We start from the raw sequence: 12,163 nt of genomic DNA on the forward strand, positions 1-12,163 counted from the left end.
TATACCAATTCAGCCACCCTGAATAGTTGCCCTAGAAAAGGATTGGATGGTTATAGAGGGTCCCTGCAGCCCCCTCCCTGAGCTGCTATTAAGATTCCAAGTCTGTCTACCTAATAGTCCACAGACGCCTGAGATCCCATAACCACGGAAAATGAGAGACCACCATCAGGTCTAGGGGCTGCCCCCACCCAGGGTAAAAGGATGGACCTTAAGCTACCAGGATAGACCAGAGTCAATGTTTCTGACTTTTAAAATGTCGTCAGGAAGGGCAGGGCAGAAGTGAAGGGATACCAGGGATCTGGCCCTCCCGAAGTGAGAGAGTATTAAAAGCTATATTCATAAAGAAGCAAGTGACAAGCCCTGACAGAGATGGATAGCCACCATGCCTCTGCAGCCATCAACAGCCCAAGGAATGGCACGTGATGTACACCCAGCTCCATGGTAGAACTCCAAAAATATCGTAAACTGCTGCCAAATGCAAACCTTAAGCCCATAGCACTTTCTGACTGTTGTAAAAACAAAACTGGCTTCCGGTTGCTTGCTGCAGCACAGAGGGGTTAAACAGCAGAATCCTCCAAGAAGTTCAAATGAGTCAAGGCTTTCCATTTTCCCCAGATTTGCCAATAATGTCTTAAGAGGTAGTGGACCACGGGTCAGCAACAAAGGAAAAATTCAAAGAAACGGAGGTGGCTCTTGATGACGCAGGAACAGGACATGTGTTTAAGGGGCAGCAACTGACAGCACGCTCCCAGTGCAGGCAGTAACGAGATGATCACTACACGGGTTTAGTCATTATAATTAGGCAGTTACAGATTCCTATACTGGTGATCAGAAAACAAAATAAAACTGTCCATTTAACCAGATTTGCTTTGAAAACAAAACAAGAAAAGCTGCAGGGCAATACAAAGTAGACCTTAGAATGTAGAGGTTTTATTTCATTATTCCACAGGCAGTGAGGAAGGGCTGCCATTTTTATGAGGGTCACTTCTAAGGGATGTAGCTGGGACATCAGACAGCTGCAGCCAAGGGAGACAGCCCTCTTCTTAAAACAGAAGAGGGTGGAAGACAAGGCACAGGAAATCCCAGTATTCAGAGAGCTCTGTGAATTTGAGATGCCACAGAGGCGACAAAACCACGATGAAGCTGTACAGATTTTGATCATCAAGGTATAAGCTAGCCACAGTCTGCTGTGCACAGAAGCAGGATATGGTTTCTCATAGAGACATCCAGACGACCTACAAAATCTTCCAACCCAAGTGTCCCCTCTCGTGCACCAACCCCTGATATCTCCCATGTGTCGTGAGGTAGCAATTTGAAGGCTCACAAAATTCTGACACCAGCTGGGAGAGATGTCACATTAAGCTGCTGTTTTTCATTAGGACCTGGTATTGATTTCTCAGACTGGCTGGTTTAACAAATGAAATGAGACCCAGATTAGATATGTTTTGATATGTCAGGGGAACACCACCTCCCTGTCAAATCTTCCATGTCTCACCTACAGAAGTCCAATTCCTTAATTATTCATTTGGCAAATATTTGTCAAGCACTTACCTAATGTGGCAGATGAGCACCGCCAGTGCTGAGGGCCCTGCTCCCTGCATTGCAATCAGGTCCAATCAGGTCCAGGCCCCCATAACACTCCCTCTAACACTCTGCCACCTAGTCAGGGCACTGTCCTCCAGCCCCCCTGGGCCCCCGGACGCTGCTGTCTTCACCACCAGGAAACTCACAGCCCTCCACTCCACCCACCCCACCCTTCATTCAAGGCACCGTTCAGCCTCCACCATCAAGCTTGGTCCATGCATCCCAGCAAACAGTGATCTGCCTCCTGCTCCTTCTCAACCCTGTGGAAGGAATCAGCCACACCACTGTTCTCAGTCCTTTTGCTGCCAGGGCACACTCTCAGCACCACCACCACCACTACCACCCCCATTCGATAGGCTGACAGTATATGCAATTCCTGGCCACCTGTCCCCCAACCTCCAATTCCAAAGAGCACAAAGAAGCATCAGCCAGTGATGGTGAACTAGAATATGCATAGCCTTGAATAGTCTAATTTAAGTCAATCCTTCACAAACATGATGCCTTATTTTTGGTACGCAGCTGCTTATAACACAGCTCACCACCCAGCAGCATGTCCCCTGTCATCCTGCTACCCAGACGTGTGGTCTACAGCTCTCCTATGGTGTTAGCACACAGGCTTGGATTACTGTTTATGCTTGTGCAGGCTGACTTTGCTCACTAAATTATAAACATCTTGAGCATCGGGACAATATCTTTTCTTTCGTTGTATCCTCCATAGCACTTAGCACAGAAGCTAGCGTTTTCAGCAAGAATTCTTATCCTTCTTTGTTTTTATTTTCCTTATTAAAAAGAAACAATGACTGAGCACCTAATATGGTCTTTCCTCGGGGAACTGCCCTGCCTCATGACTGAGAGGCCCAATATTGCAAGAAACTCTCGAGAGTGGTATGTAACAGACTCATATCCTTAGAGCATATAGCTATGCCCTAGGTATTCTAGACATTAGCAATGACTTGCCCTCAAGCAGTAAGTCCCTTCCTTTCAGATGCTCCTGCCACAGCTACACAAGGCTCCCCCCATTATCTGAAATACTAGCAATCCAAGGGCAGGAGAGGAAAGGTGATTCCAAAAGCAGCCAGGGATGGCACTGGCCCCAGGACATTTAATGTAGGGAGAGGGCAATCCAGAAACTAAAACCACCCTCAGTAACCTTGAATCCCAGACCACCCCCTAGTCCCAGTGCAGGCTCACCTGTCTGTGGCTTTTCTCCACTGCCCAGGACTCCTGGGTGAAGAACTGACCCAGATGAAAGGAGATTGCTGTCTGCCTGAGCCCTAAACTTCTATTTAGCTGTGAGGATCTGAAAGAGCTGAACAGAACTATCAAAAGGCAGTATTTTCAGGAAAAAGCAGCACATGCTTCTATTTACAGAAGGCAATACAACATTTTTTTAAATATAATAAACCAAGAGGTGACTAAAATGTCCAGAAAAATAAAATTATAATATGGGATAATATAGGTGTGATGAAAGGGGGCAATTACATCCATAAAGATATTGCAAGTGGTGAAATCAGTACTTTCTGTTGCAATGGAAAATCCCCAGTTATTCCTGTTAAATTATATATTAAGATGTTTTGGTGTTGAGAAGTCATTGAACACCTTGTGGCTTGATCCGGCACCATCCCCCCAACCACTGAGGTGCGTGTACAGCTGTACTCAGTCGCCCTATGGAAATTAGCCACTAATTAATTTAAAGAAAATAGAGGCATTTCACCATCTGGATAAACATCTAGCATTTCCCTGGAGCAATGAATGTATATGCTTCACAAGGGCCATGATGTCTTAAAAGTAATTTCAAATACCAAGTATGGGCAACTTTTAATAAGTGGGTGTGATACTATCTCCTGGGGCCTCTCTCTTCTAAGTGGAACACCGCAAAATGCAAATGTGTTGCAGTCTAATCGTCCAATATTCACATAGCAAACCTGAATATAAGCCATCACTATTCACCCCAGGGTAAAGAACAAGTGCTCCACCAAACTCAGCAAGAAGCATGACCCCAGGCTCTGGGTGCTACCGGGCAAGCAGGTGATGAAGACACGGGCACAGGGAAAGATAAGCAATATCCAAAGAAAAAATGCCCACAAATAAAGTTTAGCTGAGTAAATCTATTCTTTTTAGAACAGGCAATACCCTCTAAAAGGCACCAAATCAAAAGGTGTTTTAGTGAAATGGTCAATTCAGGGGAACTTTATGGGTTTCCTTCAGAGAAAATTTGTTAAAATTGTTGTTTTTCAGCTTTTCCATCACAAAAAGACCTGGCCTTCTTTTGGTTCTAAGGGCCCCACAGTGCACAAAATGAACACAAGATGGTCACAGAGCTGCTCCCTGATATCTGTCAACCAACTCTGAATCAACAGAGAAACAGTAAGGCTAGGGCTTGTCTTGGGGATCAACCCCACATTAGCATCTACTCAGCCTCCTGTCCTCAACAAAAGCCCATTTTTGTGAAAATTGATCATGTGGGTTACTGAGGACTGGGTCTCATTCACAAGTTTTAGCGCATTAATGATTTTCTTTAAACTCATAAGACACTGACCTAGGACCCAGGAAGACAATTATTTTAAAATATCCTCTTCTCAATAGGACATCCTCTTAGAGCAATCATCATTCACTCATTTATTCAACAAAATCAATATCTATTATATTTGGGCACTGGAAATACAGGATGAACAGAAACAGTCCAAGCTTTTAAGAGACTCTCACTCCAGTGTGGTCTTCCCAAAGTGTGGTCCTCAGAACCCGTGTCAGAACCCCCCCCCCATCTGCTTTTTCAAAGTACAAACTCCTAGGCCACACCTCAGACTCATTCTCCAAGAAACTGTACTCTTAAAAGCATCCCAATCAAAACAACCATGAAATACCACCTTACACCTGTCAGAATGGCTAACATTAACAACTCAGGTAACAACAGATGTTGGCAAGGATGTGGAGAAAGAGGATCTCTTTTGCACTGTTGGTGGGAATGCAAGCTGGTGCAGCCACTCTGGAAAACTGGATGGAGGTTCCTCAAAAAACTAAAAATAGAATACCCTATGACCCAGAAATTGCACTACTAGGTATTTATCCACAGGATACAGGTGTGCTGTTTCAAACGGACACATGCACCCCCATATTTATAGCAGCACTATCAACAATAGCCAAAGTATGGAAAGAGCTCAAATGTCCATTGGTGGATGAATGGATAAAGAAGATGTGGTATATATATACAATGGAGTATTACTTGGCAATCAAAAATAATGAAATCTTGCCATTTGCAACTATGTGGATGGAACTGGAGGGTATTATGCTAAGTGAAATTAGTCAGAGGCAGACAAAAACCATATGACTTCACTCATATGAGGACTTTAAGAGACAAAACAGATGAACATAAGGGAAGGGAAACAAAAATAATATAAAAACAGGGAGGAGGACAAAACAGAAGAGACTTATAAATATGGAGAACAAACTGAGGGTTACGGGAGGGGTTGTGGGAGGAGGGATGGGATGAATGGGTAAGAGGCATTAAGGAATCTACTCCTGAAATCATTGTTGCACTATATGCTAACTGATTTGAATGTAAATTTAAAAAAATAAAAAATAAAATTAAAAAACAAAAAAGCATCCCAGTGATTCTTTTGCAACAAAACCTTGCAAAGTTTTAGTCTGATAGGCAAGGCAGGCATGTAAACAAGTTATTTCTACACAAAATAGTCTTGGAGAAAAAAAGTTGAGTGATTTCTGGACCAATATTCTAATACCCTGATGCCTCAATTTCTGCCCTAAAGAAGTGCTCCTCAAAGGAATTAGAGTTCTTTTTCCCTTTCAAAGTACTGGAGAGTCCCTGACATACCATCTTCTCTATATACCTATCCCACGCCATGAACCTCACTGATGTGGTTCATAACATTCCACTATTTCTAATAGCGTCATCTCTTTAAGATTACATGTCTTTTATAAAGCCTGCTTCCTGCTGATGCATAAAGGAGGAGAAAGTGGGAAAAACTAAAATTTACTATGTGCCTACTATGTGCCAGCCCTTGTGTTGGGCACTTAAACCTATTGCCTTATTTACTCTCACAATGATCCTATAAGTAGGGATCATTACCCCCATTTCACAGATGAGCCAACTGTGGCTCAGAGAAATTAAGAAACTTACACAAGGCCACACAACTAATAAGTAGTGCAGTCACGATTCTATTCAGGTCTGTCTCCAAAGTTCCCCATTCTCTTTCCACACTAGAATATCGTCTTTGTGTATCTTCGTAAACACTAGATCTAAAAGCAAATCTCATCTGTGATGTACTGGTTGTTTTTAGTTTCCTTCAAGGGGCTTATAGACTCATCTTTTCCTGGGATGGAACACACCCAGTCTGTAATTGTGATATGTAGGTGATGATGGTTGCTGAGCTACATCTCCAAGGCCAGGGCCTAATGCGACATTCTGATGAGCAACAGCACACACTTGGTGGCTTAGTTGTAATCTGCCTATGCTGGGATTGGCAGTCACCCACAGGACAGCCTCATGGGGTTCTTAACTCCCAGAGCTCTGAAGTGTTAGACTTCTGTTATCTGCATGTTTGTCTCCCTTATCCAACTGTGATTTCTTTGAAGACATTTATCATTTCTATAACCAGCCCCCCTGGTACATCCCTGACAGCTGAAAGACACTTCCAAATAGACTGTTCCAGAGCATAAACTTGCTGAGGAGAGGGACTTCCTTTTTCATCATTGTATCCCCAGAGCTCAGCACAGTGCTTGACTTTCAAAAGCAAATGTGGAGAATCTCTCACCCTCAAATCAGGGTGAGTATATTCAAAGGTAATCAGAAATCAACACCGGCTCTTTTACCTAGTGATTCGATTTAATTTTTAAGAGATTCTTGAGGGATTTCTCTATGCCATATGTTTTGTTAGGTGATGCAAGATGTCTGGACCCACTCAATTATTTCAGTGGGATACTAAAAGATTGATTATGTTGGTGACCAAAGAAATGGGCTAAGCCCACCACTGCCCAGTGAGAAAGGGCTGTGGTAAGCAATGGAGGCATCCTGGTGACAGGCTATACTACAGCCAGCAGCCAAGAATAACAAGGAACCCAGGATGTAAACCCACTGCGGGGGAAGGAATACAGGAGTTCCCTGCCCTGAAAGAGTCTTAGTCTCTGGTTAAGAAAACCAGATCTTCACACATACCAAGATGTAGGGAAGAAGTGGGTGGAGGTGGAGGTGGGAAATTCTGAAATCCTAAACTGGGATCCTGGAGTCATGGAGGGAAGGAGCAACTTATAACTCATCAAGCAGAATGGGGTGCCTGGATGTCTCAGTCAGTTAAGCGTTCAACTTTGGCTCAGGTCATGATCTTGCAGCTCACAAGTTCGAGCCCTGCGTCAGGCTCTGGGCTTCAGATTCTGTGTCTCCCTCTCTCTCCGCCCCTTCTCTGCTCATGCTCGCTCAATCTCTCTCTCTCTCTCTCTCTCTGTCAAAAATAAATAAAAATATTTAAATCATCAAGCAGAGGCATAATTGATACTCTAAGAGTTTGGGGTTCCCTAAATAGGAACCTTGTCCTTTGTTCCTTTGGAATCTCCTCCTCAGCCCTACTGAGCCTCTAAAAACAAAAAAGGTGTTGAACAAATGCTTGTTAACTAACCAGAGCAACTGTCTCACAGAAATTCAAGGCGAACCATTTATTGGGAGGAGCAGGACTTGGGAGATAATTAAAGTCTCTCAGCCTTGAAAGCTGTAATGTGGCAATAATTTTGGAAGTGCAGCTGCTCTAGCTCCATGGGTTGAATTAAACTGAGTTCTAGGAAGAAGGAAGAAGACCTCAGAGAGCCTCCTGCTGTCAGTGAGTTACAATCAGTGCTTCTAAATTAAATCAGAGATTAGAAACAAAGAGGCAATGCCAAGCCCGAGTGATGGGCCAGTAAACTTTACATACCTAATTAAAGATCGGAAGTGCCTTCCAAGAACACAACTTGGTTATTTTTTCTCCGCAAGCCTAACAGCCTGAATATATCTTAAAGTAAATAAAAGTTTGGTTTCATGATATTTAGTTTTAATTCACGCATTTATCTCCACCACCACAACAAAAAAAGTGCAGTTTCCAAAGGCAGAATCAGACAAATTTTTACAGCTACACCATTTTTGGACTTCAGAATAAAACTAGCTGATCTGAGTAGCTTTTCTAACACCATTTTGCCAGGAGTACTAAACGTAAAAATATTCTCAGAAAAACAGTGCCCTTTTCTATTACTGGATATCCCTTTTTACTAATTCATTGAGAAATCCTTCTCTTGGGGGCAGGAGCCAATATGGTGGTGAGCTCTATGAACACTGTTTGTAGTTTCATTCAATTAGGGGTGGCCAGCGTGCAAATGCTGAGGGCCTGGGGCAGTAATGCTCAGTGGTAAGGATGATGATGGATCCACTAGGGATGCCTGACGTGGATGCAGGTGTAAGTGAAAGGTCCTGGGCTGCCCAAACCTGACCTCCAAGAACCATGACAGGCTCCTGAGCCGGGAGCCCTTTTGGCTTTAGATATGAAACCAGACTTAAGGTATAACTGTGCCCCAACTGTCTGCACTTTGCCTCCTCCTTCCTCTTCCTCCTCCACTTCCCCACCCGCCCTCTACCTCCCCCTCAGGTATAAAGTGTGATGCTCTGGCTTGAAGTAGGAACTCAGAGCTCTGATCATGGATGTCAGCCTGGGTGCTCATTCTACCATTGGACTGCCTTGAATTTCCAATTCTGAAGAGCCTGGTGGACCATCTAAAATAAATGCACTGTCTGCTTCACCAATCAGTCCAGATCCCATGATAGCTACATCAATGCCAAAATTGTTTTCTTTGTTTTGTTTTTTGTTTGTTTGTTTGTTTTGCCAGATGCCAGACCCTTAAGTGAAAATTTTTGCTCTAACATGATTTTACTACTCATATTTACATTTAGTTTAGTTACATTTTTTGAGGATAAAATAAGAAGTGAGAACCAATATAGAAGATGAGGTTTGCTCCAAACCCAAGAGATCATCAGAAGCCTTTTTCCCTCCTATAAGGGAGTCCCCAAACCACCAAAATAGACCCCTCACTCTAGGCCCACAAGACTTTCACAACCTAAGGAGTAGCCAGCTCCCCACATTATTAGGATTGTACCCCTTAAAGATACAGTCACTGGAAAGCTCTAGCACCTAAAGTTCCATCCCCAAAGAGCAATAACCCAGACCCCATCCTGAACAACCTGTCCCTACATGAAAACTTCTGAGAGCTGAAAACTACCACATCCAATTTACAATTATTCTTGCACCATTCAAGCTCCTCCCTGAGCCCGGTCTGACAATAGGAAAGTAGGAGAAGGTCATGCCCAGAAAAGGCCTCAGTATAATCCTACTTACTACTTATAGTGGAAGAATGGGTGTTCCTGAAGGAGCCCACCACTAGTATCAACCCTGGAAATGGACCTTCCTTCTATCGGGACATAGTTGAACAGTATTCATTTCCTGGATCTAAATTCCAATTCTCATCCATCATTATGAATGAAAATAAACTGGTTAGTATCATTCTTTTTGTTTCAGTATTTATTTTGAGAGAGAGAGAGAGAGAGAGAGAGAGACTGAGCATGCACATATATGCACACTCACACACTCACAACTAGGGGAGGGGCAGAGAAAGAGGGAGAGAGAGAATCCCAAGCAGGTTCTTCATTGTCAGCCCAGAGTTTGATGCAGGGCTCAATCTCATGAACCATGAGATCATGACCTGAGCTGAAATCAAGAGTCAGATGTTTAACCGACTGAGCCACCAAGGCACCCCAGTATCATGACTATTCTAAAAATATTCTTCATGACAGAAGCTTTTGTACCATGTCAGATTGTATTACTTTCTAGAACCAATGTCTACAATAAAACCCCACCTGGAACCCCAAAAGGAAACTAACATTAATTGAATGCTAATTTTGTAATAAACATTTCCAGGTGTGCTATATGCTTTAATTTTCCCAACAACCATATGTGGTAAATGTTGTTGTTCCAATTTTTACAACTGTGGGAACATAGTTTAGAAAATTTAGGTAACTTGCTAAGGTCACATAAGTAGGTAGTGGCAAAACTAGGGTTTGAAATCAGGTCTGAGTACAAAGTTGATTCACTTTCCAGCAAACACTGTTTTCCAGAGCCAAAAAAGAATCACACAAGACCAAAAATTTTTGATAGCTTACATTACTGTTCAGAAAAAATACTTACCTCTCCATCCTACTAATGTTAGACTCAGTCATGTGATTAGCTTTGGCCAATGAAATGTTAGTGGATGTGACATAAGCAGAGGCCTTCAATATAGCTGCATGGTTTGGCATGGCTCATGCTGTTCACCACAATAAGAATATACTCTGGAAAGCACTAGTTAAAAAAGGGCAAGTCCATCTTAGATTAATCAAACTGAAGCTGACTTATAGACCTGTGATCAAGAAACAATGGCTGAAATCTTTCTAAATTTGGTGAAAACTATAAACCAACAGATCTAAGAAGCCCAACAAACCCCAAGTACAAGATACATGTCTGAAGGACTGGAAGGGAGATTCTGTGGCATGTTTTGCACTTAAAAAGAAATGCTAAGCGGCTTCAGGAGGCAAAAAGAGAAAGTAGCAGCCAGGGAGGATATGTCTTTTCTCAACCTACAGAGGGTCAGTAGCACTAAAAATCACACCTAATGGGGGCATGTGGGTGGTCCAGTTGGTTAGGCATCTGACTCTTGATCTCAGCTCAGGTCTTGATCTCAGAGTCTTAATCTCAGGGTCATGAGTTTAAGCCCTGTATTGGGCTCCGCATTGGGCATGGAGCCTACTTAAGATTAAAAAAAAATCACACCTGATGAAGAGTGTGAGTGAAGGGTAGTAGATGGGAATTATGAGAGGAGCTGAATTTCCATCCAGACCAATGTGGGGAAAACCAGACACAGTGCAGGCAGTCAGAGAATTCTAGAGGGCAAAGGGAACAAAAGGATATGATTCCTCCCCTAAAAGTTGTCCCATAAAAGAAATCCAGGGGGAAGGTCTCTAGAGAGCAGCTGGCCACAGAATCAGGGTTAAAGGCAACTTTCTGTTAATTCCTGAGGTGGGCAGACACCCCATCTGCACAAGTGCTCAGGGGGACTGATGCAGTAGGTGCCATGAACCTTAGTCCCTTTCCTGTCCTCTCTCTAAATGTTCTTGACAGTCAAAGGAGATTGACCTTAAACTCTTGGGAGGTAATACAGGAACAACTTAAAGCATCATGTGCTATTTAATGTGCCACCCTAAGCAGCCTCTGTCAAAACAATGGAAAAGCTTTCCATCACCTGAAAAGAACAGTCCTAGAAAAATAAACAGGAAAAACTTCAATGCGGAGGGAAATTCTTCCAAGGAACTAATGTACATATGATAATCCAAAGCAAGCACGTGATAAATAAATGACTATATATGATATTTCAATTGTTGTCTTTGCAGTGAAGGAAGAAACAAGACCAAATTGCTCTCAGTCTACAACTAGTTTTTACTTTCTTAGGGGAAGAGGCTGATGTAAGAAATCACCCCAAAATATAAGGCCTAAAAATTGGTAATATTTCATATATAAGTAACTTATTCATATATAAGATACTATTACAATTTACTTATCAAACACATTAGGAGAAATGCAGATTCCTACAAATGTCGACTTACCACCAAATATCAAATGTCAAAATTAAATGAAATCAGATTTTGTAGCAATGTATCTAGTTTATCCAGTTTCTACTAGTTTACGTTAGAGCACTCTAAAGGACTTTGGAAACCTGAGAGAATAAGTATAGCCTTTTAAATCTCTACTTGATAATGGGTAAAAATGCAACATTATTGGGGCGCTGGGTGGCTCAGTTGGTTAAGAACTGGACTTCGGCTCAGGTCATGATCTCACAGTTCGTGAGTTCGAGCCCTGCACAGGACTTTATGCTGAAGTTCAGAGCCTGGAATCCGCTTCAGATTCTGTGTCTTCCTCTCTCCTTGCCCCTCCCTCACTTGCTCTCTCTCTCTCTCAAAAATAAAATAAACATTAATTTTTAATTTAAAAAAATGCAACATTATTGTTCTAAGTTTTTTTAAGGCTTTAATACAGCTTTTAATACAAGCTATAGTAAGCAAACTACTGATACAGCTCAATCTTTTGTTTTGCTTTCAAATTGTACCACTGGACCTACTAAAACTATACAAATAAACAATGTGGGGGAGGAGTGGAGAAAAGAAAAAAGGAAGAGGAAAGAAACAAAATATATTTGGGGCAAAAAATAAAAACCTTGAAATGTCAATGGATATTATGGGAAAACAAGTGTTCACTGACTAAGACAGCACAGAAACCAAACATACATGTGCTCTCCCCTCAGAAGATTCAGTCCAGGAGCACACAAAATGAAGGTTTATTTGGATAACATCAAATCCGTCTTTCACATCTATAATAAATACACAGGGAAGATAGAAAAACAAATTAATGTCAAAAGGTCATCACCAGAAAGGGAAAAGTAGAACAGGGAAGGGCAATGAAGCAGAGAAGATGGCCCAGGAGCAAGTCTACATACAGGAATGCAGTATATTACAAAAGAA

At 42.3% G+C, this 12,163-nt stretch overlaps 1 protein-coding gene across 3 annotated transcripts in view; it reads right to left on the reverse strand.

The window, feature by feature from the left end:
• Positions 1-12,163, reverse strand: part of VWA3B (von Willebrand factor A domain containing 3B) — a 209,618-nt gene that overhangs the window by 138,990 nt on the left and 58,465 nt on the right. The gene's annotated exons all lie outside the window — the stretch shown is intronic.

Source organism: Lynx canadensis, chromosome A3 (assembly GCF_007474595.2).
Source record: "Lynx canadensis isolate LIC74 chromosome A3, mLynCan4.pri.v2, whole genome shotgun sequence".
NCBI classification, from domain to species: domain Eukaryota; kingdom Metazoa; phylum Chordata; class Mammalia; order Carnivora; family Felidae; genus Lynx; species Lynx canadensis.